Source organism: Lissotriton helveticus, chromosome 8 (assembly GCF_964261635.1).
Source record: "Lissotriton helveticus chromosome 8, aLisHel1.1, whole genome shotgun sequence".
Lineage (NCBI taxonomy): Eukaryota > Metazoa > Chordata > Amphibia > Caudata > Salamandridae > Lissotriton > Lissotriton helveticus.
The window spans coordinates 1551338881-1551363403 of NC_136069.1; the positions used below are offsets into that span (position 1 = coordinate 1551338881).

Sequence of the window (24523 nt, forward strand, 5' to 3'; positions counted from 1 at the left end):
CATTATTTGCCCCAGTGTTACAATGCCTTGTTGCTCCCAGTGTCTCCAGGATCCATCCATGCACAGGTTTGGGAAAAGACCAGAGTTCCATAAGGGAGTATGGTGGTTATACCTTGGAATACCCATTGCTTTCTGCACAGATGCCCAGAGCCCAGCTATACCTTCGAGTATTTTGTACCTTGGTTTCTTATAGTGCCTTCTTTCCGTTTTTCTCAACAGTATCCCAAATGCTTCATCACCCAATGCCAGTTGAAATATCGATGGAATAACATCAGGGCCCCTTTCCTGAGTCGCCCTATCCTGATCGAAGAGGATTGCCATTTCTGTAAGGAGGCAGGACCAGTGGTAATTCCTGATGTTAGGCATACCTAACCCTCCCCTTTCCTGAGGTAGAGACATATACTTATTTGATATTCTGATCTTGCCGTATTGCCACAGGAATTTCATGAAGATTGCTTCAATTTCCTTTATTATTTTATCTTCCAATTTAAATGGGATAGATCTAAGTTTATACAGAATCTTGGGGAACATAGTCATTTTAATGACGTTAGCCCTGCCTATTATTGATAAATGAAGTGTATTTAATCTCCTTAGCTCTTGTTCCATTGATTTCAGGAGGGGTGTGAAATTATCTCCAATTATATTCCGTGGTTGTGAATTAATTGTTATGCCAAGATACACCACTGAATTGACATACCTGGCATCCTTTTTAATTATATTCTTAGAACACAGAATTTGGGTTTTAGCTTCGTTCAGTCGGTATCCTGAAAATTTCCCAAACAAATTTGTCATGCTCGCGATTTCCCTCATAGCGGATTCCGGGTCATTCGTAATGACGGCTAGATCATCTGCATATGCGAGCAGTTTTGTTTGAAATCCTTTTATAATTACTGGTTGTATCTCTATGTTGGATAATATCTGTGTAATTAGTGGGTCTATGTACAGGGCAAATAGGATAGGAGAGCAGGGGCAACCCTGCCGAGTGCCTCTCGTTATGTTAATTTTCCCAGAACTCCCACCCATCAACTGAATCTTGGCTGAGGGAGTAGAATACATTGCCTGTAGAGCCTGCCGGAACCTTGGCCCAAACCCCCTCTCCTCTAAAACCTTCCATAGGAAAGACCACCTCACCCGGTCAAATGCTTTTTCTGCGTCTAGGAGGACCATCGCGGCCCCCTCCCCTCCGGCAACGCAGATGTCAAATATGGTGATCGCTCTTTTAATATGGTTCGTCGTCCCTCTTCCTGGGATGAACCCATGCTGCCAAGGTGAAACCAGGGGCGCGATGATCCTCCCAAGACGAGTAGCCAGTATCTTGGCATACAGCTTATCATCAGCATTGACCAGGGAAATAGGCCTGTAAGACCCTGGATTTTCTTTGGGCTTGCCCTTTTTATGGAACAGCACAATATTGGTGCTCTTCCATGACTCTGGTATTTTGCCAGTGATCATAATCCCGTTAAATAAGTCTAGGAGGAGAGGGGATATTTCCTCCCGCAGGCATTTATATATTTCAAGTGGTAACCCATCCGGGCCCACAGCCTTCCCTGCTGCCAGACCTTGTAATCCACCTATTACCTCCTCGATGGTTATAACCTGTTCCAACTCCTCCCTTTCCTGCTGACCCAATTTTTGACCTATACTTTCCCAGCTATTAATTGGGGTATCTGTTACCTCCTCCTCCTGGTATAAATCTTGATAAAACCTTCTGAAAACCTCCAAGATTTCGGCAGGCTCCTCATATACTCTCCCTTGTTCCTCTATTTTTGTGATTATATTTTTTGATGTAACTTGTTTGATACGCAGCGCTAGTGCCCTTCCAGCCTGTTCCCAGGTCTCATACAACCTGGTTCTGTTTGTATGATATTCCGCAGCGGATTTTTTGGCCAGTTGAGACTGTATACCTGCTTTTATAGCATTGATCCTCTCAAGAGTTTCCAGTCCTTGCCGCCCCTGACTTATATCCCTTTGGTGCTGCCTTTCGGCATTACTCAAACTTTCCAGTAATAGCTCCCTTTCCAACTTGGTTCTTTTCCATTGTCTAGTAGTATAGCTAATAGTTTCCCCTCTTAACCCGGCCTTATACGTGTCCCAGACTATCCCCCTGGAGGCACTATATCTGTTGGCATCGAAGAAGGCCTTTGACCAGTTTCTAATGTGTTCAATATAGGCACTATCGGTTAATAATTTCCTATCGAAAGTCCATGGTCTTCGTCCTTTTGTAGGTCGATTAACATCCATTATCGTTACCAAGGGGTTATGATCAGACATTATCATTGGAAGTTTATTGATTTTGACCTTATTTACTTCTGTGGCTGAAACAAAGAAGTAATCTAATTTGCAATATTTGTTAAAAGGATGTGAAAAGTAAGTAAACCCAGTATCCGATGGTTCCTTATTGCCCCAGACGTCTCTTAGCCCATATGATAGCAGTAATGCGGATATTGCTTTATATACCCTGGGTTTGCGTCCGGTATATGGGATATCATTAACAAAGTCTGCCGAGATATTGCAGTCTCCACAAACTATTAGTGGAGCTGGCCAGTCTATCAGTTCTTTCTCGATAGAATCGAAAGTGCCAGGATCATCCGAGTTAGCTCCATAAATTGAACAGATAGTACAACCCAGGTTCAGTTCACATATAGCCCACCTACCAAGGGCATCTGCCTTACAGCGCTTAGCTCCCCCGAGACCCACCTTACCAATAATAGCCACACCCCTTATGGTAGACGTTTGTGAGGTACAGGACAGGATCTCAAACCCTTTTAACTTAAGCCAGTGCTTATTCTTCCATGGCAGATGAGTCTCTTGTATTGCCAAGATATCTATATCTATTGCTTTAAGGTATTCCTCGAATCTAAGCCTCTTTTTCCAATCATTCAGACCGTTAATGTTTATGGAACCTATCTTGAGTTTAGGCATTTTCCTGGATCATCCCTTTCCAGCTTCTCAGACAACAAAATAATTTTTTTGACACAAAATTACAACATTTCTTCATTTGTCCTTTTCGAATTGAATTTATATGTAAATTAGAAACACATGCTCTTTTTTCTTTTTTGTTTTCTCCCCCCCCCCAAGCCCCCCCCCACCCACTCTACCCATGCACCCCGCCCCCCTCCCCTACTGGCCCCCTGGCCACATGCCCACCTCTGTGGGGTGCTCAGACTAGGTCTGTGCATATGATGGGAGCAGCGTTGCAGCGAGGACTCAATTTAAACAGCTTAGTAGCCTAAATTGGCATGACCACAGAGCTCATATTTCCTAGATCCAGACACAGCTCAACTTAGTATAACGGAATACCTTGGTTGACAATTCACTTCATTGTCTAGACCAGTGGTTCCCAAACTTTTGACTCCTGAGGACCCCCATTGAGTCACCACTGGAAGCCGGGGACCCCCGAGCAATTTGTATGAGTTAAATTTCAAATATTAAAACAGTAATTCGAAAAAAACACACACATGTGCACACAAAACAAATACTCAAAGTACTTAGGGGCAGATTTACAATAAGTGACGCATCCATGCATATCAGCAGGGATGCGCCACTTATTGTGCGCCATGCCTCCGCCACCATTGATGCGCCGCATTTACAATGCTGCGCCTCATGGGGCAAAAAAGCACAGATGCATGAAGCATCTGTGCCGTAAAGGTGGCGCATTGCTGGAGTTGCGTCGCAAGCGCGACACAGCTCCAGCAATACTCTGGGGGGCCGAATCTTGTTAATGCTGCGTCAATCCTTACGCCTGCTTCAAGAAGGCGCAGGGTTTTGACGCAGCTTTACAACGTTGCGCATCTCTCAGATGCGTCACGTTGTAAATACCCTTCACCATGGCGCATCTTTTGCATCGCCGCTGTATCACGAAAGTGAAGCAACGGTTGCGTAAAAGAGGAGCAAGGGGCTTGTAAATCTGCCCCTAAGGATTTTGGGGCCAGATGTACGACCATTTCATTTAGCGCCTCGCAATTGGCGACACATTGCGAGTGGCAAATTGCGAGTCGCTAAATGAAATGTACAACAGTGTGTTTAACACTGTTTCAGGTTCCCAATGGGGTCGCAAATTGCAAGGTTCATTAATATTAATGAGCCTCTCGCAATTTGCGAGCCTATTAGGAATGCCAGCCCTCCTAGGTATTGGTGCCTGCTGGGCTCTGCAGGCCACCATGTCTGGGACTTTTTTTTAAATAAAGCAGTTTAAAAAAAAATGCAGCCCATTTACCATGCATTTAAAAAAAAAAAAGAAAATGAAACGTTTTCGTTTCATTTTCTAAGGGCAGCCAGAGGTCCCTGGGACCACAGCCTGTCCTTAAAAAATAATTTTGCATGCATTTGCAAAGGGGAAGGGGTCCATTACCATCTACTTGAAGTAAGTGGTAATTGCGAGTGTTTTGCGACCGCAAAACATTTGTACATGGTTTTAAGACTCGCTATTTGGAAGGGAATGCCCCTTCCAAATAGCAAGTTGCAAAACCTATTTAGCGAGTCGCAAACAAATTGCGACTCGCAAAATAGGCAATGTACATGGCCCAATATGTTTTTGCCTGTGAAAGCGGGTTCACGAACCCATTCACGCATATAAAAACGGATCGTACATCTGGCCCTCAGTATTTTATATTGAAATAATAGCCCCTCTGTCACATGTATTTCATGTTTTGTAGCATCTCTCATACCATGTAGGATGTCCGAGCACTTTACATCACACACATATAGAGACATTGAATCGTACATGTAAAACAGTGTGTATATAAAATGTTTAAAGAGTGCTTGATCTGGAAAAGCACAAACTCAGGATTCAGAACATAACACAGTGGCTAGCACTGACTTGAACATTAAAAATGTATTTCCACCCAAATAAATCTTTTTAGCAACATCAGGATAATGAATAACTGGGAAAAACAAAAGTTACTAACTGGTACCATGCAGTTTGCAAGCAGCTCTTTGATGACAGTTTATACGTCCCTCTGCTACTTTACGATTATGATCACTTATGAAGTGCACAGTAACAAAAGAATCTCTGTGACAAAAGCAGTAACCACGAACCTATGCACATAAAATGCTGCTTTTTAAAATGCATGTTACACGTACTTTGCAGTAGGCACATTAACCCTCTGTGCTACATTAGTTAAGTCAAAGCTGCCACTAAACAGGACTCTCCTCACGCTCCAGCAGGTACATTCATCACTGGCTTTATCTTGACACTTTTATTGCTGCTGGAAAACTGCTAATTATACAAGAAACCTTTCTGTGCTTTTAAAACTGTTGCCTGCGGACCCCCTGGGAATGTGTCACGGACCCCTGGGGGTCCGCGGACCACAGTTTGGGAAACACTGGTCTAGACCATAAAGACAGCCTTGCGAAAACTACATCCAATAATATACGTTCACAAATACCAACTCCTTTCGTTTCTTGGTACCTACTAATACATACTAATAGCTGTCAGTCTACCCACCCCAGCACCGTACTGCAGGGGCAATGGATCCGCAGGCTGAAATCTATATAGAGTTTAAAAATTCTTTAGCCTTAATTTCTGATGGGAAATATAAGGTCTTTCCATGATGAATTATCTTAAGTTGAGCTGGGTTAATAAGATAGACTTGCACTTTTTTGTCCTGAAAAGGTTTGATCAATTGTCGTAACCTCCAGCGCCTTTCCACCGTCACATGGCAGAAATCAGGTCTGACAAAAAATGAAAACCCCTCAAATGTTCTCTTAGCGTCTGGTCTAGCCTTCTCTGCTATAGACTGGCGCAAAAGGGAATTCCCCAGGAAGATCAAAATTGCCCTAGGTTTATCTCCTTCCCTGAAATTTCGATTTCTCTTAAACGGGGTTCTATGTGCTCGCTGCACCTCTGAATCCCAGCACCAGCTCTCCAATTCGGGAAATACTTTAGCAAATACTTTCACAATGAAGGCTCTCGCGTCCCCCCCCCTCCAAACCTTCCGGAACTCCCAGGACCCTAAGATTATTTCTCCTAAGCCTATTCTCAAGGTCCTCGAGCTTCCACTGTATGTCCTCAGCGTGTGCCCCATATGATTCCACCTTACTGGCGGCAGCAGCAGATTCAGCTTCGGTGGAAACCACTCTTTCTTCGAGATTTGAGACTCTGTCGTCCACTGTCGCGCATGCCTTTGAAAGATTCCTCTCTACAGTCTTGATCTTCCTCATGGCCGCTTGGGATTTACGATTGTCCTGCCTGGTCTCTTCCCGATGCGCAATTATTTCCTGGTGGATTGCTTCCAACATGGAGCGTTGGGTGGATTCGAAATCCTGACTTTGGTTCGGTGACCCCTGGAGCGAAGTAGTGGGTGAGTGATCCCACGTTAGCCCCCTTTGCTCATTTTTTTTTTAAAAAGAGACTGCTGGTTTCACTGTAGTTGCAGGGGTATCCTCCTCTGGGTCAGTATCTGACTCTAAATTACTGCCGTCTATATCTGAGCTGTTTCCCCCCTCATCTTCTGACCAATCTGCCTCCTCGGCCACTGAATGGAAATGTTCACTAGAAGTCTTCTCACTTTCAGTGTTACTTGTTACCTCCAGCCGCTCAGTAAGGGTGTTGGCATCGAGCGCAATGTTAGCTACAGGCGGAATAAGCTCAGTTCCCTCTTGCCTTTTACTGGTGTTGCTTTCCGTGGCCTCTTGTTGTTCCACCAGAGTTGCCTGATCTGGGTCAGCAATATCCACGGGAATGACTGCTTGCGTGTTACTTTTATCTAGAGTAAGATCTGTGGGCAGGTTAGAAGGGCCCCCTGCTAAAGCCATCATTGCATCTGTGACAATAGCATTCGTAGTGATGTCAGCCTGGGAGCTTGCTTTGTTAGAATAGACATCAGGTGGCGTCTCAGCAACGCCCACGTTCTCAGTCATTGTTGCCTTCTTCGAGCCAGATGAACCCGTTGCACCAGACCCATTTGTACATTCCTGATTTATTGCTCTGGCTTCCTTGCCCTCATGAGCGTTTTGGGTGCTCTGCATTATATTCCCAACAGGTACCACTGGTACATCAGCTGCAGTTACTACTATGTCTCTTGATCTTACTTCCTTACCCTCGGGGTTGCCTTGAGTGCCTTGCAATGTCTTGCCCCCCAACACTCCCCCCGGTGCTTCAAGTACATCAGTCGCTGGCATATCCAATTCAGCTGGCAGTTTCCCCCCTTTCTCCTTACCGCCTCGTAGCATCTCTACTATGCTGATGTTAGCGGTAATGGCGGTGTTCTGACGAGTCCTGGCCGCTGCGGACTTGGTCTCCTTCTCCTTCATTGGAGGTTGAGCTCGCCCTGGTGTTGAGCCTTTCGATATCACTACCGGCTCTTGAACCCCTCTTGAGCTGCCATCAATGATTTCCGTGGTTCCGCCTGCAGTTTCACCTGCATTCTTCTTCCTAGTGGTCTTCCCGGCATTATTAGCTTTGGGAGCCATTTTGCTCCAACGGTATAGCGCCCAGAAGCAGAGTGCCTTCACCTTTCTGCTTCTTGCCGTTGGGCACGGCGTCCCTCTTCCACTGAGGACGACCGTGCATGCACTGGGTTTGCTCCGCCCACTGCCTCCGTGCACTCCGCAGGCAGCTCCGCAGACAGCTAACTCCGGCTCCGCTTCCAGGGAGAGGACAGCACCCGTCGCCGCAAGCCGTCGGAGCACCGCGGGAGTCAGCAGGAGTCGGTAAGCCAGCATCTATTCTCCGTCTCCGTAATGCGGGGGGATTAGTTACGCGGTAGTCCGATATCTAGAAGAGCTCCATCAGAAGATCCGTGCCCTCGCTCCTGCTCCGCTGCTGCTCAGCCACACAGCGCGGCCGCCATCTTCCCCCAGAAGTGCAGTGCGTGTGTTGAGTCCTTCAATGTGATGTTCAAGGTGTCCTGATGATGTTCTTACTAAGTGGAACTTGTAAGCAATGGAGTTTCAGAGAAACTAATTCTGCATGGTCACGCATGCAAATGACTGTCAAAAGTCATCGTGAAACACAGAAGTCAACTTAGAAAAAGTGTACATGGTAAAAAAGGCAGCATTCCTCCACGGGTCTAATTAAGACACATGACAGTTGCAGAAGTTGATAAAAATGTAAGAACTCATTTGATTTCCAGTCAGAGGAAAAAAGGGTTTGGAGGAAGTCTCGGAAGCATAAGCACAGGAATTTGCATTGACAATCTAACAGAGATGGCAAATTTAAGGCGTAGGTAGCTCCAGGGGACATGGACGGACAGGTTAAAGCTCTTTGAAGGAAGCAGGTGAGTCCCCTAAAGGAAACTGATGTTATTATGTATTCCTGGCTCGTGGATGCAGGAAATTAAATTAACATGAAGGTGCCTAAAGTTGTTGTGTTTGTTGCACCATAGAGATGGGTAGGAGGCTGTTGTGTTGGTTCTTGAGGTGATGTTCTTTTCATGAAGATATATCAAGATGTCATCACTTAATAGCTGGGATGGTTCCACTGAGGGAAGAGTGGTTGTATATTCCATGTAGGTCTTGAAGACGCCATTGGTAGAATTGTCAGCTTCCCTAGTCTGGCTTTGGAAATAATCTTTCTTTGATCGAAATAGAGAATTTTTCTGCACTCTGCAGCGAATCATGTACACCATATGATTAAATGGGAGTTTGATTTCGTGAAGGGTCTTTCCATAAATGTACCTTGGCATTTCAAAAGACATAAGCCACAAAAATGCTATTTGTTGGTTAGTGATTTCACTGATTTACCCCTTCTGTAGGTTTAAGAAGCAATTTTGCGGAGGGGAGTAGATACATCAGTTTTGGGTAGATTTACAACCATGTCAAGAGAGGTGTGATGAAAGCTACGGTTGAGGTCTCATAATGCTTGATAGAAGGAGCCAGCACTGATTTTGGGGATCTCTGGAGCATGTGGTAGAAGGTTTGCTGTTAATATGAACACTGATGTTTCTGGAGCATGTGGTTGATGGTTTGCTGTTGATATGAATCCTGGGGTCTCTGGAGCATGTGGTAGAAGGGTTGCTGTTGATATTAATCCTGGTGTTTCTGGAGCATGTGGTTGATGGTTTGCTGTTGATATTAATCCTGGTGTTTCTGGAGCATGTGGTTGATGGTTTGCTGTTGATATTAATCCTGGTGTTTCTGGAGCATGTGGTTGATGGTTTGCTGTTGATATTAATCCTGGTGTTTCTGGAGCATGTGGTTGATGGTTTGCTGTTGATATTAATCCTGGTGTTTCTGGAGCATGTGGTTGATGGTTTGCTGTTGATATTAATCCTGGTGTTTCTGGAGCATGTGGTTGATGGTTTGCTGTTGTTATGAACTACACCAGCCACACTTTTGGCTGCCTAGCACCAAAACAGGCACCCTTGCGTCATGGTGCAAGGGTACCTGCGTTGTAGACAGGATTGTTTTCTGCAGGAAGGGACACCTTCCTGCAGAAAAACAATCCTGAGAGGCATTTTCTTCTTTCTCTGTGTGTTGCAAAATGTAGCACACAGATAAAGAGGAGAAATAAAGATATTTCTCCTCATTACGCCTCACCTGGGGAGGCGTAGCATTTTGATGCATTCCCAGGACTACCACTAATGGTAAATATGTGAATACGCCAAAATCCATGTGTGAATGCTTGGGAACTCCCACGCTCCTCCCCTGGAACACCGCCCTTCCGCAGAGTAATGCAACAATTTCCTATTTGTTGCGTTACTCTAGATTTATCAAGCAATGCAGGGCCACGTAAGGTGGCCTTACGGACAGGGTCGGACTTGCCGTAATGGGCACCGGGCAATCCTCCGGTGCTCCGCACGGGTGGGGCCGGTTTTGGGCCGTTTTTGTTACAGGGCCGCTTTCGCACAATCGGTCCTGTAACAAAATCTGCCAAAAACCAGCCCTGGCAAACAGCTCAGCAGCATCACCAAGCCCCGGGGGGGTGGGGGCAGCCGAGCACTTTGCCAGGGCTGGTTTTGGTTCCCAGTCCGGCCCTGCTTGAGAAGCTTGATAAATATCACTTCGGTTTTGTGTCGCTTTTGCGCCCCATTGCGTGATGCATGGGCAAAGCAAAAGCTTGCTAAATATGGCCCAAAATTTGGACAACAAATTAAGAAGAGGCAGGAAAATGTGAAAGTGTCCAGTTTTGTGGGCATTTCCTGGTCAATGAGAGACTTCAGACAGGCGATATGCATCCCCTGAACCAGTCCAAGTCGGTCTCAGTGTGGTTACCTGGGCAAGTGGCCTGGATAACCACAACAGGAAGATGCTTCTCCAGGGTTTTAGGAGCCTTTTAACTTTTAGAAACTGCAGAATCCCTGCTTGGCTGTGGAAGGCACCCTGGGCCACCTGGGAATATAAACCATCCCTGGCAATTCAGTTGGACCAGCCCCTGGTGGGAGATGGGGCGGACAGGGATGCTAGTGAGAAAGTTTGTATTTTCTTGTGCTAACCATTTGATGCCTGCAGCCTGTTTCCTGGGTCACATGTCTAGGTGTAGTTAGCGATAGGTTTTGTGTATTACTCACAGACAGTCACACAATAGGGGGATTGGATGTTGGCAGGATGGACCAGCCTGACTGGATGGAAGAGGCGGAGCTGTGCATAGCTCCACTTGCACTTCGAAGAAGCTGCCTCAGCCCACACACAAAGTACTTCACACTAGCCTTTTGAGACCACAGACTTCCTGGGTCCAAGGCAGAGAGGAAAGAAATTCCAACACCATCTGTGGGTGGCTGGGAGGGACTCCAGAAGTTTCTTTCACTTCAAAGCTGGTGCCAGGTATATAATTAGGACTTTCAGACCCATTCTTAAGTTCACTTCTGTACCTGTGGAGGACTCTCGGAGGACAAGAACCCTCGGAAGTGGTGCTAAATGTGCCCAAATCCAAAACTTGGGACTTTCAGCCAAAATGTGCCTTGAAAACTGGGAGGAAACCGGGACATCCCTGCTCACCGATCCGCCCATGGTGCATTGCCCAGACTTCTCGGTAGCTCCCGCTCTGTTCTTCTCCACAGCAAAAAATCCTGAACTCGTCAGCTCTAGCCTGCAGCTACGTCATGCTGGAGATTGGAAATGTTCAACTTTCAAAACAAGAGACTATGGCAGATTTACTAAAAAGTCTTGTAAAGCAACGCATTAAGTGCACACGCTGCACTGCATTGTGCAACAGGGAGAGATCAGAAATGTGTCATATTTACAAAGATGTTGGCACGCTGTGTGCTGCCTAGCACCAATGATGGCCCCATTGCAGCATGGCAGAATGGAGCCTGCATTACGAGCAGGATTGTTTTTGTGAAGGAATGGATACCTTTTGTAAGGGCATATTACTCTTTCTATGTGTGCTGTTGAATGCAGCGCATATGGAAAGAGGAAATAAAGAGGAGAAATAAAGATATTTCTCCTGGTTGCTCCTGGGTCAGGGAGGCGCACCATTTTGACGCAATTCCTGGTTTACTGGCCTTAGTAAATCTGTGACTGCATCAAAATCCATGGATGGATGAATGGGAATACCCATACTGAACTGATGGACAGCATCCTTTACGCAGGGTAACGATTTACTAAACCATGCAGAGCCATGCAAGGTGGCTTTACATGGCTAGGTAAATCCCAGTTATGGGCTTGCGTTATGCAAGCACCACGCAAGCCCTTAATGAATCTGAGCTAAATTTGAACGTAGAAATCTTCACCGCAAATTCGTCCTAGCGGCTCCCCGACGATGACATCTCCTCCTCGGACACTGCCAGCTGCCTTGCCCCACTGAACTTTACCTTTTCAGGCATTTGGTCGAAAAAAAATTTACAAAGGTAAACGAAGACCAGGCCCATCCATTTCGTGCATCCGAACTGAGCTGTATAACGTTCGGCCATAACTTTTGACTTTGCCTCTGTCTCGCACAACCTGATTTTCACGGTTGGTGCTTTGATCTTTTAGGTGCTATGATCAGCTCAACAGAAAGGGAGCAACAACAAAAAAAAACTGAACTTCGGCAATGGCGGACGCTAGTTTAATGTGCTTTGTGGATTGGTGTGGCTCACTGGTTAGAGGCAGCAGACCCGGAAGCAGAAGTCGGCCCAGGACCAGGGTTCGATTCCCGACGTGGCAGGGTCATGGACCAGGGTCAGCGGACTCGATAATTCTGGCCTCGGTGCCTACTCTAACCAGGGTTCGCACTCTGCAACTCTGGGCATTAGCTTGCCTAATCTCCACAACGGCCCCACCAACGCCGGGGATGCCTGGCTCCACCTTGGGGATTCCCAGCAGGGACCATCCCACAGGGAAAGCCAGGATGGGTTCCCCAGCGGTATACAGCGCCAGGACGCCGGCTGGCAACAGTGCGCTTTACAAGTATACACATTACATTTTTTTTTTTACATTTTTCACTTTAAAGTTTAGAAATTCATATAACTCCAGTTCTACTAATTGGATTTTTATTGTTTTGGCGTCAAATAATGTATTACATTTTACTCTATTTTTCTAAATTGTTTGTGATTTTTCTTGTGTTGGGGTTGCACTTCATAACTGCTTGTGTGCTGCATAAATACTTTACACACTGCCTCTAAGTTAAACTTGACTGCTCTGTGCCAAGTTACCCAGGGTTAAGCACGGCTTAATTTAATGACTTTTTGTGGTTCACAGAAGCAAGGTTTATGGCTGTTGCTTGAGAAGGGCACACACACCCTCAGCAAACAACCCAATTTCTCACAAGGGAAAACATGTAAAAATGCGGTCTAATAAGGGGCTGGCTAAAATTCATAATAAAGTCAAACGTATGGTTTTGAAGCTTTAGGGTGTATTGGTGCGCTCAGTGCACGCCTCTGCTCTCTTCCCCATAGACGTCCTATGCACTTCCAGTGGCCTACGGGAGCATGCTGGAAGCCCCCACGGGTGTGCTGCAAGCTCTCAGAGCCCGACGGGGAGACCCTTAACTACGGGTTAGGAAGCGGATCTGAACAGCGAAGATTCAGGCTCCGACCCCTCCCCCACCGGACCTCTGCTGTGGGTGTTCCCGGCCGGGAACGACTGTCCGGCGGCATGCGGTCCTCGCTGCTTGCAATCTGGGAGTGTCCCAGTGGTCCCCCGCTACCTGCAGAGTGACCGCGTCAACACTCGTCGGACGCTTCTCGGCACCTGAGCACCAGCGGAGGGACCCCTGTCGTTGGCATAATGGGGGTGCACTGGGCAGCAGATGGAGGCCCTCACCCACCCTAGTCCCCCAGAAAACACTCTTCATCGGAGCGGCCTGTCCCGCCACGGATCGGGGGCACAGACGTTCTCGTGGAGGTGCCCCCACCCAGGAGTCTAAGCACACAGCCCCCGCTTCCGGGACTGGAGGCGCGAGGACAGCTGAGCCCGGCCTTCTTTCAGCCCGTCAACCCCTGTGTGCCCCCTCTCCAACAACTTCTGTTGCAGTCAAACAAAGGGCTGCTGCAGCCGGGCAAGAGCGAGGAACCAGTGAACTTTTCCCAGGTATGGGGGCGCGGGAGCCACGACTGGCTGATTGTTTTCGACATTACTCCAGTGGACCCGAGCCTATACGCCTCCTATCCCTTCCTGACTTTGATTTTTTAACTATGTACCCCCCCACCCCCACTCCCCCGGACTTCTCCTGGCATTCTAATTCATACTCACTGGGTCACTCTCATGGACTTCTTTACGTTTTTCCTCTTGTCCTGGCTGCCATTTTGCTGCTGTTCTCGGCCGCTTTTCTCTGGACCCTGACCCGCCATCTTGTCCATTCCCTCGTCCTTTACCCTTTTCCCTCGTTTCCCCCTTGACGATCCCCTTAATGGAACTCTGCTCTCCTGGGTTTTTTTGGGTCTTGACCTAAAATCTATTTGTATATATATGTATATAGAGATAACTCTAATCACTAGTATATGCAGTACACCTTTGTACTCTCTGCCATGCCTATGTGACTCTTAGAGTATATCCATTCGTATCCCTTCCTTGAATGACTTTAGTACTTTTACATTTGTAATATTTTTCTGTTTAAATCTCTTCCTTGTGTGACTTTATAACTTGTACATTTGCAATTTTTTGTGTCTGTATCTTTTATGTAACGCATGTAATCCTAAGTCCTTATGTATCGCAACTGGTTCTTATGTAAAGCGCTCTGACACCTTCGGGTAATGTTCGCGCTATATAAAATCGCATTAAATAAAAATTAAAAATAACATAAAAATGCACCAGACCAGAGTCCCCAGCCTCTCTCTGCCATGGAGTAACGGTCCGTGGATGTTCATGGCACTGCACCACCCCATCTCTCCGGTAGGGGGCGCCCGCTGCCGATGCTCAGGCCTCCTTCATCGAGCCGGTCCTGTTCAAAGAGCCGCAGCATCCCGCCCCCCTCTCTGTGAGAGTGAGAAGGGGGCGGGGCCATGACTCTCCGGGGCGGGGCCATGCAAATGAGCCGGTCACAAAGACCCCAGAACCGGCAAAGAGTTTGAAGACTGTCCTCCCGTCCTGCCGCCCGTGCCCGGTGCCCCCTGCCTGCCCTCGGTGCCCCCGGATCGAAGGACCCCCGGGAAGGAAGGAGCTCAGGTAAGATATCCTCGTGCGCAGTGCGGACAGAGCGCGACCTTCAGGGAGCTGATCCGCAGCGCCTGGAAGCGGCTGCGGATGGAGCCTGAGAGGAGGCGCTGTGAGCCCCGGGCACCGGCCGCGCTGTCTGAGGGCAAACGGACCACGGGCTGCCCGGGGTATTCTATAGGGACGCCATAGGTTGGGAGCGCTATAAGGATCCGTATATATGTGGGAGTGTATTCTGTAGGGGCACTGTAGGGCTGGTTGTGTATTCTATAAGGGACTGTAGGCGTGACATCTCCGGAAGTGCTCTTAGATCTATAAGGACGCGGTACCTCTGGCTGTGTATTCTATAGGGCACCCTAGGCATGGCCCAATTAGGGCACTGTAGGGCTGGCTGTGTATTCTATAGGGGCACTGTAGGGCTGGCTGTGTATTGTATAAGGGATTGTAGGCGTGACATCTCCGGGAAAGCTCTTAGATCTATAAGAACACGGTACCTCTGGCTGTGTATTCTATAGGGCACTGTAGGCATGGCCCTATAAGGGTACTGCAGGGCTAGCTGTGTATTCTATAGGGGCACTGTAGGGCTGGTTGTGTATGCTATAAGGGACTGTCGGCGTGGCATCTCCGGAAGCGCTCTTAGATCTATAAGGACACGGTACCTTTGGCTGTGTATTCTATAGGGGCACTGTAGGCATGGCCCTATAAGGGTACTGTAGGGCTTGTTGAGTATTCTATAGGGGCACTGTAGGGCTGGCTGCGTATTCTATAAGGGTCTGCGGGCGTGACTTCTCCGTGAAAGGTATTAGATCTATAAGGACACGATACCTCTGTGTATTCTATAGGGCACTGTAGGCATGGTCCCTCCGGGAGCGCGCAGAGGTGGTAAGGTCACGGTACACTGTACTGTACTGCAGGTGGGGGTGATGTACTTCTGGCTACCTGTGTTCCATGTCTGCTGGCACTGTGCACCATTCTCACGTTTACACTGTGGAGGACTCTTCGTGTACAGTATTTATGGAGTGGAGGGATGGGGGCTCGGGTTATACAACGTGTTTACGGGCATTGTGATGTTCGTGATGCTCACAGTTGTGGGGCACTGTTTCGGATGCATAGTGTGTTTGTTTAAAAGTACCGTGGTTGTTCCGGATGGATTGTGTGTTTCTTTAAGAGTACTCTTGTTCCGGTTGTGTAGCGCGATTGTTTAAAAGTATTTTACACAGTCTGCCAACGTATTCCGTGCTTCTTGCTGTGACGTACAGTGTTTGTGAATTCTCTGTACCGGTACCTGTTAACTTGCTGTGTGCGTAGCTCACTAGTGCAAGTTTCACACGCATCTCCTGGTGTGCAGTGCCGTCCTTGTGGCCTCTGCACTGCACCCCTTGCTTCCGGTGTACACCGGGCACATTTTACGGAGACACCGGATTGAGCTCTTGGTACAGGGGTGTGTCAATCGGTACCGTTCTCTCTCTAGCTGTAAGTGCACACCGTCCCTCTGGCTCGTGATGTGCAGCATGTTCTGTCTATTAGTGACCCGCATTCCTTACCATCTGTTTGTAATGTACATGGTATCTATAGCGCTTCGTGCACTGTGTGCACGCGGATTGCCATTACTAGCCTCTCTCTTGCTGTAAAGTGTAACCCTCCCCCTGGCTCGTGATGTGCAGCATTTTCTGTATATTAGTGACCCGCTTTCCTTGCCATCTGTTTGTAAAATGCATTGTATCTATAGCGCCTCGAGCACTGTGTGTTCGCTGGTTGCCATTGCTGTTCTCTCTCCGGGTGTAAAGTGTACCCCACCCCTCGAGCTCGTGATGTGCAGCATTTTCCATCTATGCGCTATGACCTGCATCCCTTGCCATTTGTTTGTAATGTGCACTGTATCTGTAGCGCCTCGTGCACTGTGTGCACGCGGATTACCATTACTAGCCTCTCTCTTGCTGTAAAGTGCACACCGCCCCTCTAGCTCGTGGTGTGCAGCATGTTCTGTCTAATAGTGACCCGCATTCCTTGCCATCTGTTTGTAATGTGCATTGTATCTATAGCGCCTCGTGCTCTGTGTACACGCGGATTACCATCACTAGCCTCTCTCTTGCTGTAAAGTGCACACCGCCCCTCTCGCTCGTGGTGTGCAGCATGTTCTGTCTAATAGTGACCCGCATTCCTTACCATCTGTTTGTAATGTGCATTGTATCTATAGCGTCTCGTGCACTGTGTGCACGCGGATTACCATTCATATCTTCGAACTTGTTTTAATGTCATATTCATGTCAATTTTCTGGTTCTTACTAACTGACCTAATCGCACCAGATCCAGGTTTATACGGAGTATGTTCTAGTTACACGTTGCCAGTATGTAGCGCTGCTTTTGGCGCTCTGTGCCGCGGATAACTGATGATTGCGGGCAGATACTCGTTTCGTATGATGATCTGAGCGGAAAGAAAGAGGACCAAGCCGAGATATGTGCATCTTTGGTGGCACTGTCAGACTGTCGATCCCCAGCATGGCTTTGTGTGGCACTGTGAACCTTTCACTTCTAGGCGCTTGACCCAGTACGGCGTTGCGCAGCGTTCACTTTTGGCTGCAAAGTTCTGTGAACCCTCCCCTCCGACTGCACGACCACGCTGTGCTTTTCAGTCCTAGTCGTGCGTTCATGTGCGTCACTGTCTTATTGTCACCCTCAGTCACAGCACCATAGTGTCACCTCTCACTGCACGGCACTGCACCGTGGCACGTCGTGCCCTTCTCCCTCTAGTCTAGTGTCATCTCCACGCGTGTCACTTCTATATACATTTCTCTGTGTGGCACTGTCGGCTGCTTGGTCGCACTTCTGCCTGCACGTCTGTTTGCATGCACGTCCGTTTGTATGCCTTGCATTTCTGGCTGCACGACTATTTCTGGGCCTTGCACCTCTATCTGCACAGACATTTGTCAGCCTTGCACTTCTAGTTGCATGTCCATTTGTCGGCCTTGCACTTCTAGTTGCGTGTCCATTTGTCGGCCTTGCACTTCTAGTTGCGTGTCCATTTGTCGGCCTTGCACTTCACTTCTAGTTGCATGTCCATTTGTCGGTCTTGCACTTCTAGTTGTATGTCCACTTCTGCGCCTTGCACTTCTAGTTGCATGTCCATTTGTCGGCCTTGCACTTCTAGGTGTATGTCCATTTGTGGGCCTTGCACCTCTATCTGCACAGCCATTTGTCGGCCTTGCACTTCTAGTTGCATGTCTATTTGTCGGCCTTGCACTTCTAGTTGCATGTCCATTTCTGGGCCTTGCACTTCTAGTTGCATGTCCATTTGTCGGTCTTGCACTTCTAGTTGCATGTCCATTTCTGGGCCTTGCACTTCTAGTTGCGTGTCCATTTGTCGGCCTTGCACTTCTAGTTGCCTGTCCATTTGTGGGCCTTGCACTTCTAGTTGCATGTCCATTTGTCGGCCTTGCACTTCTAGTTGCATGTCCATTTCTGGGCCTTGCACTTCTAGTTGCATGTCCATTTGTCGGCCTTGCACTTCTAGTTGCATTTCCATTTGTCGGACTTGCACTTCTAGTTGCATGTCCATTTCTGGGCCTTGCACTTCTAGTTGCAGGTCCATTTGTCGGAATTGTACTTCTAGTTGCATGTCCATTTGTCGGCCTTGCACTTCTAGTTGCATGTCTATTTGTCGGCCTTGCACTTCTAGTTGCATGTCCATTTCTGGGCCTTGCACTTCTAGTTGCATGTCCATTTGTCGGTCTTGCACTTCTAGTTGCATGTCCATTTCTGGGCCTTGCACTTCTAGTTGCGTGTCCATTTGTCGGCCTTGCACTTCTAGTTGCCTGTCCATTTGTGGGCCTTGCACTTCTAGTTGCATGTCCATTTGTCGGCCTTGCACTTCTAGTTGCATTTCCATTTGTCGGACTTGCACTTCTAGTTGCATGTCCATTTCTGGGCCTTGCACTTCTAGTTGCAGGTCCATTTGTCGGAATTGTACTTCTAGTTGCATGTCCATTTGTCGGCCTTGCACTTCTAGTTGCATGTCCATTTGTCAGTCTTGCACTTCTAGTTGCAGGTCCATTTGTCGGCCTTGCACTTCTAGTTGCATGTCCATTTGTCGGTCTTGCACTTCTAGTTGCATGTCCATTTCTGCGCCTTGCACTTCTAGTTGCATGTCCATTTGTCTGCCTTGCACTTCTAGGTGTATGTCCATTTGTGGGCCTTGCACCTCTATCTGCACAGCCATTTGTCGGCCTTGCACTTCTAGTTGCATGTCTATTTGTCGGCCTTGCACTTCTAGTTGCATGTCCATTTCTGGGCCTTGCACTTCTAGTTGCATGTCCATTTGTCGGTCTTGCACTTCTAGTTGCATGTCCATTTCTGGGCCTTGCACTTCTAGTTGCGTGTCCATTTGTCGGCCTTGCACTTCTAGTTGCCTGTCCATTTGTGGGCCTTGCACTTCTAGTTGCATGTCCATTTGTCGGCCTTGCACTTCTAGTTGCATGTCCATTTCTGGGCCTTGCACTTCTAGTTGCATGTCCATTTGTGGGCCTTGCACTTCTAGTTGCATGTCCATTTGTCGGCCTTGCACTTCTAGTTGCATGTCCATTTCTGGGCCTTGCACTTCTAGTTGCATTTCCATTTGTCGGACTTGCACTTCTAGTTGCATGTCCATTTCTGGGCCTTGCACTTCTAGTTGCAGGTCCATTTGTCGGAATTGTACTTCTAGTTGCATGTCTATTTGTCGGCCTTGCACTTCTAGTTGCATGTCCATTTGTCGGCCTTGCACTTCTAGTTGCATGTCTATTTGTCGGCCTTGCACTTCTAGTTGCATGTCCATTTCTGGGCCTTGCACTTCTAGTTGCATGTCCATTTGTCGGTCTTGCACTTCTAGTTGCATGTCCATTTCTGGGCCTTGCACTTCTAGTTGCGTGTCCATTTGTCGGCCTTGCACTTCTAGTTGCATGTCCATTTGTCGGCCTTGCACTTCTAGTTGCGTGTCCATTTGTCGGCCTTGCACTTCTAGTTGCGTGTCCATTTGTCGGCCTTGCACTTCTAGGTGTATGTCCATTTGTGGGCCTTGCACCTCTATCTGCACAGCCATTTGTCGGCCTTGCACTTCTAGTTGCATGTCCATTTGTCGGTCTTGCACCTCTATGTGCACAGCCATTAATCAGCTTTGCACTTCTAGCTACAAGGACAAGTGAGCAGCGTCCATGGTCTTGCTGCATTGCAGTGTTTTGGCCTTTTCTTGTGCGGTTGTTTTTGTCTCCCTGCTCTTATTTCATGCTGGTTCTCCATGTTGTACAGTGCTCTCCCACCCTGACTGGGGCATAGAATGAGCCTTAAACAACATAAATAAAAATATTTTGATCCATGGATTACCCTGCTAGGTCGGGCCTACCGCCTCTTGAGTCTTATTGTAACATACCAAGAACATGGAGGGGCTTGAAGCCGCCCGTTGCTTCCCATTGGTTGGCTTTCCTTATCACTCCCATTTGCTTGCCTCTTATCAATGCCCCCGCTTGTCAATCATGTGTTTGCCCCACCCATGGAGCATTGCCTCTTCACAGTCTCTTTGATTGGCTAGCATTACTGCTGCTCCCAGTGCTTGATTCACGAGCACTACTTTTTCTGTGTGAAGCACTCCATTAGAGTGTATGTGTTTTCATGCCTCTTCCTCATATTCGTCTCTTCCCTTGCACTTTCTGTTGCTCGCCTACAGCTTTTGCCTGTCCTTGCCTCCTGCATTCACCAGCGTGCCCCTCTGCATTTCTTTACCACCTGGCCTTGTGTTGCTTTGTGTCCTCTCAGGGATTGCTCCAGCGTTCCACCGCCCACCCTAACACCAGTTGCTTCGCTTGTCCTGCCCATCAATCCGCTTAAAAAATGCTTTTGCATGTTTATATTCTCTTTAGTTACCTATTGGACTGGTAACTAAAAAAAAAACACCTTCGTAATCTTATTGGCACGTTCATGTGTGGTGCGAGCGCTACAAAATGGCGAGGGCGAGTGCGTCAAAGGCTTTTTTTTACTTTAGTCTTTTTGCACAGCATAGTGGACGGCATTCAGCGTAGCTAAAAAACACTGGGAAAGCCAATAGGTCACAAAGGCGAGACCTATTGGCTTTGCCAGTGCTTGTTTTTTATAAGCATTTTGCCACCTGTTCTGTGTTATTGTATGGCGATTCCGCGTCTCCTATGGGAGGCCGTCCAGTCCCAATGCACTTCACTGGCCGGCTTCACTTTGTGTTTGATCCAGGCCTATAAGGAGACCTGTGGATCAGTAATAGATGAAATGTGGAGTATAGACTAGACACATCGGTGCCTTTGGTGTTAAAATTAGACGAGGAAATTGAGAATGGATTGACCTGGTAGCTTTGCGCCACCACCAATCTTACCCTGCTGCCGGAAATTACGCACTTCCCTTTGCTTGCACAAGACCTTGTGACCTTCTCCTTACCCCAGGTTGAGCCACCTCTCTCCTATATCGGTTTATAAGGATCACATCCCACACTCAACTGGATCGATGCTCACGCATCGACCTTTAGAAAGATGAAAGGCGGAGTCGGCTCAGCTAGGATATAGTCTGGCAGCAAAATGGCCCATTGGAATTCTCTGTTTTTTTCTTTTTTGTCCCCAGGGTGGCAGGATTGGAAACTGCCCCACTGGAGTAAGGATGCTTACTGACCTTGCACTGCCTTTCACATTGTGCACTAATGTACTGACCAGTCACAGCTCAAGTGTGCACATTCCACGCGTAAATAGCTCGTCCAATGCAGGTTTGGTCTTTGCATTCAGGTACTTGTAGTCCAGGAATCACATTATGGAATTAGGACTACAAATCCCAGCTAGGATGGTCAACTGTCTAATTTTCTGCATGTTTGTCCCCTCCTTTGTGTGATCTTCGCCGGTGCCCACGTCGAGCTGCTGAGGGGTGCCAAATGTCCTGGTTGTGCCACTCATGGCAAGCAAGAGAGGAGGATCACACCTGGCACTGTTTCTAATTTACCACCATATTTCATTTGGGTGCTTAGACCAGGAGACTAGGTACTGTCTCTAACCCACCTCCGGCTAATAGCTAGCCCAGTTTTTAACTACATATTTACTAGCAGTGTTTGCATGGATTCAAAATGATGCTCGTCTTGACAGAAAGGGAGAAAAAAAGTAAGTTCAAAAAGTGATTGCCCAAGGACACACAGTTTAACCAAATGGGGAGGCTGGGATTAGAAAGTTCCTCTCTAGTTTCCACACTACTAGGGAGGCCATGGCCCTGAACGGCACCGCCCAGGATCTACCCTTCAAGAAATGTCACGGTTGTAGGCCCTCTCCAGATGGAGAGTAGAGTGTCTATTTCCAGCATATTTAGATGAAGTGACAGGGCCGCGACTAGATGCCAAGTGTGCTAGTTCAGTGCAGAAAGCATACCCTCTGGACCACCACTGCGACCTGCCCACCTTGTTAGGGGTTCTATCAAGGCACATTTATATAATGTAGCTTTCACTTCCTGTGTAGAGCTTTTTTTCTGAACTCCCCCATTATTCTCATATAACAGGGGAGAAAGGCACGATCAAATTGCTAGACCAGGCCTCTCCAATGAGTAGCTCGTGAGCTACTGATAGCCCCCCAGCTACCTGTGAGTAGCTCATCTAGGTTGCAGTCCAGCCTACTAAAGTTGAAGCTTTTCCTTGGTTGAATTAACATATTTGTTCCAAAACTGAAAGTGTGTATTTGAGACGAAAATATGTGTCTTTTCCTAGCTCATAAACTCATTGATGCATGATGAAAAATTATTGAATTTCCTAAATATTTTTTTGTTGTTGATATCTGAGTGACAAATGATGTGGCATTGGTGAGACTTATTAACTTTATAATGTTCTTGGCACCAGCAGCATTGCTATATGGCTGCTATGTATTTACTTTTTAAAGGCATTCCAAGGTGACTCATCCATTTTCACATTTTTTCTGGCAACCCTGCCTGATTCACTGAGGTGACTGCTGCTTGCATTCTTGAATAGGGGGCACTAACAGAATCTTGTCTAATGTCATCATTACTATAACTCTAATAATATTAGTAGCTCGGGATGCTTTTCTTTGAACATAAGTAGCTCTTATTACAGAAGAGGCTGCAGACCCCTGTGCTAGACCTTTCTTTTATGTTATGTTAGACATTTTCTAAAGCGCACAGCTGCCCCAGCGAAGGGGCGTCCCGGCGCTATCGGATTTACCTTTATGCGTTGTCATTAGTTGGTTACAGGCAGTACCGCAGTGGGGAACATTGTTCACCGTTGGTGTTTCAGGGTTTAAGTCTATTTCATTCCATGTGGTGAACAGAGTTATTCATTTTGTAAACTTGTCTATCAAACGTGGCAGTAGCGAGATGTTATGACTTACTCCATGAGGTGGTAATTCTATTGGAACTCAGTATCACATAGTAAATAGAAACAATAAGCTTGATTTCACCGAAACGCTGCGTCGACTTTTATGTCGTTTTCTGGTGTTGACCCTCTTCTTGATCAAATTTGTTGTATGATGTTTTAAAAATATGGTTTTTAATATGTGCTGAACACTTTTTAATGGAAAATAATTATGATAAAAACTGATTATGGACATTTGAGAATATTGTAGTGACATTACTGTTGTATTTATTTATTTATAAAGGCGCCAGAATCGACCCCCGAAGGGGTATCTCTGCGCTCAAGACGGGCCACATATGGGAAGACTGTCTGCTAGAAATCAGAAGTGTTTTTTATATTGTTACTGTGACAAAACGGATACTAACATTGTGGTGGCATTACTGTTTTGTGTTATTGTGACAACCTGGATGGGATTTTTCGAATCATCAGCAGGATTTCGCTAAGAGGCTTTATGTAATATGTCCACTGAGGATACATGTAGCTAGATTACAACTTTTGATCCACATATTCTTTTAGGGACTTGTATTCCTTGTCTTAGTTACCCTGTCCCTATATGTAGTAATAGGGTGGCTCTTTCGGTTGATTTTGTATTTGCAAGTTGGCCACCCCACTCCGCACGTGCAAAGAAAGTTCCACGACTGGTTCAGCTACTTGGGAAACTTGAGAATTCTGAGTTTCTTTTCCTGGGCACAGAAGCTGGTGCCTTCTGGTATCTTGTGGGGTGGGTTGGGGTGCTGTGTGTTTGAGGGTGGTGGGTATTGTGTGAGGGACAGAGATGGGGAGGGGCAGCAGTGAAATTGCTTCCCCAGAGGAGGGGATGGGTACTGCAGTTAATGTAGTCTTCCCGAGCATTGTAAAATGTCATCCAGTTGTTTCGGGCTGCTGCGGATGCTGCACAAGATTCTGCTGCTGCTCCCCCAAACCTCGTGGCAGGTGGTAGTCCAGGCTTTAATTTTAATTCTGTCCCACCTGGACTTCGGCAACTCTTTATTCCTGGATTGCCCCAAGGCCGCCATTCAGAAACTTCAAGTGGTACAAAATGCGGCTGCACGCATGCTCCTCAATCAATAAATCATCAGGTGTTTGTTAAGAGCGACTACTCACCCGTAAGGGCTCAAGGCGCTGGGGGGCGTCGCAGGTTCCAGTCCATCAAGGAGGGAGTCTGTCGAAGAGCCAGGTTTTGAGGTTTCTTGGGAAGGTGGTGAGTGATGTTGTCTGTCAGAGGTGGAGAGGGAGGTCGTTCCAGGCTCTGGCCGCGTGGAAGGAGAAGGAGCGGACACCTGAACTGGTATTTCTGGTGCGGGGGACCACGGTGTAGGAGAGCTGGGCTGAGCGTGGTGATTGAGTCGGCTGTTCAGGTATGCTGGTCCGGTGTCGTTGAGGTCCTTGCGAGTGTGGGTTAGCATCTTGAATCCCTAGGTCCCAATTAACGTCGGCAGGGGCTGGGGGAGCTGCATTGGCTCCCCATTGCTCAGAGAATTGAATTTAAGTCTCTGTGCATTGCCCATAGAGTCCTTCACGGCAAAGGCCCTCCAATCCTTCAGCCGCTCGTTACCCAATATGTCCCCAATAGGGCGCTTCGCTCCTCGAACATGCACTTGGTCACTGTTCCGACAGTTAAAAGATTCAGAAGAGGAGGACGCTCCTTTAGCTTTATTGCCGCAAAGCTGTGCAATTCTCTCCC

The 24523-nt window shown here is 47.4% G+C and overlaps 1 protein-coding gene across 1 annotated transcript in view; it reads left to right on the plus strand.

The window, feature by feature from the left end:
- The first annotated feature begins 14358 nt into the window (after positions 1 to 14358).
- RELT (RELT TNF receptor) overlaps positions 14359 to 24523 on the plus strand; it is a 183532-nt gene continuing 173367 nt past the window's right edge. The window contains exon 1 of the mRNA XM_078658555.1: positions 14359 to 14466. The gene's annotated coding sequence lies outside the window, so the exon portion shown is untranslated. The remainder of the gene's footprint in view (positions 14467 to 24523) is intronic.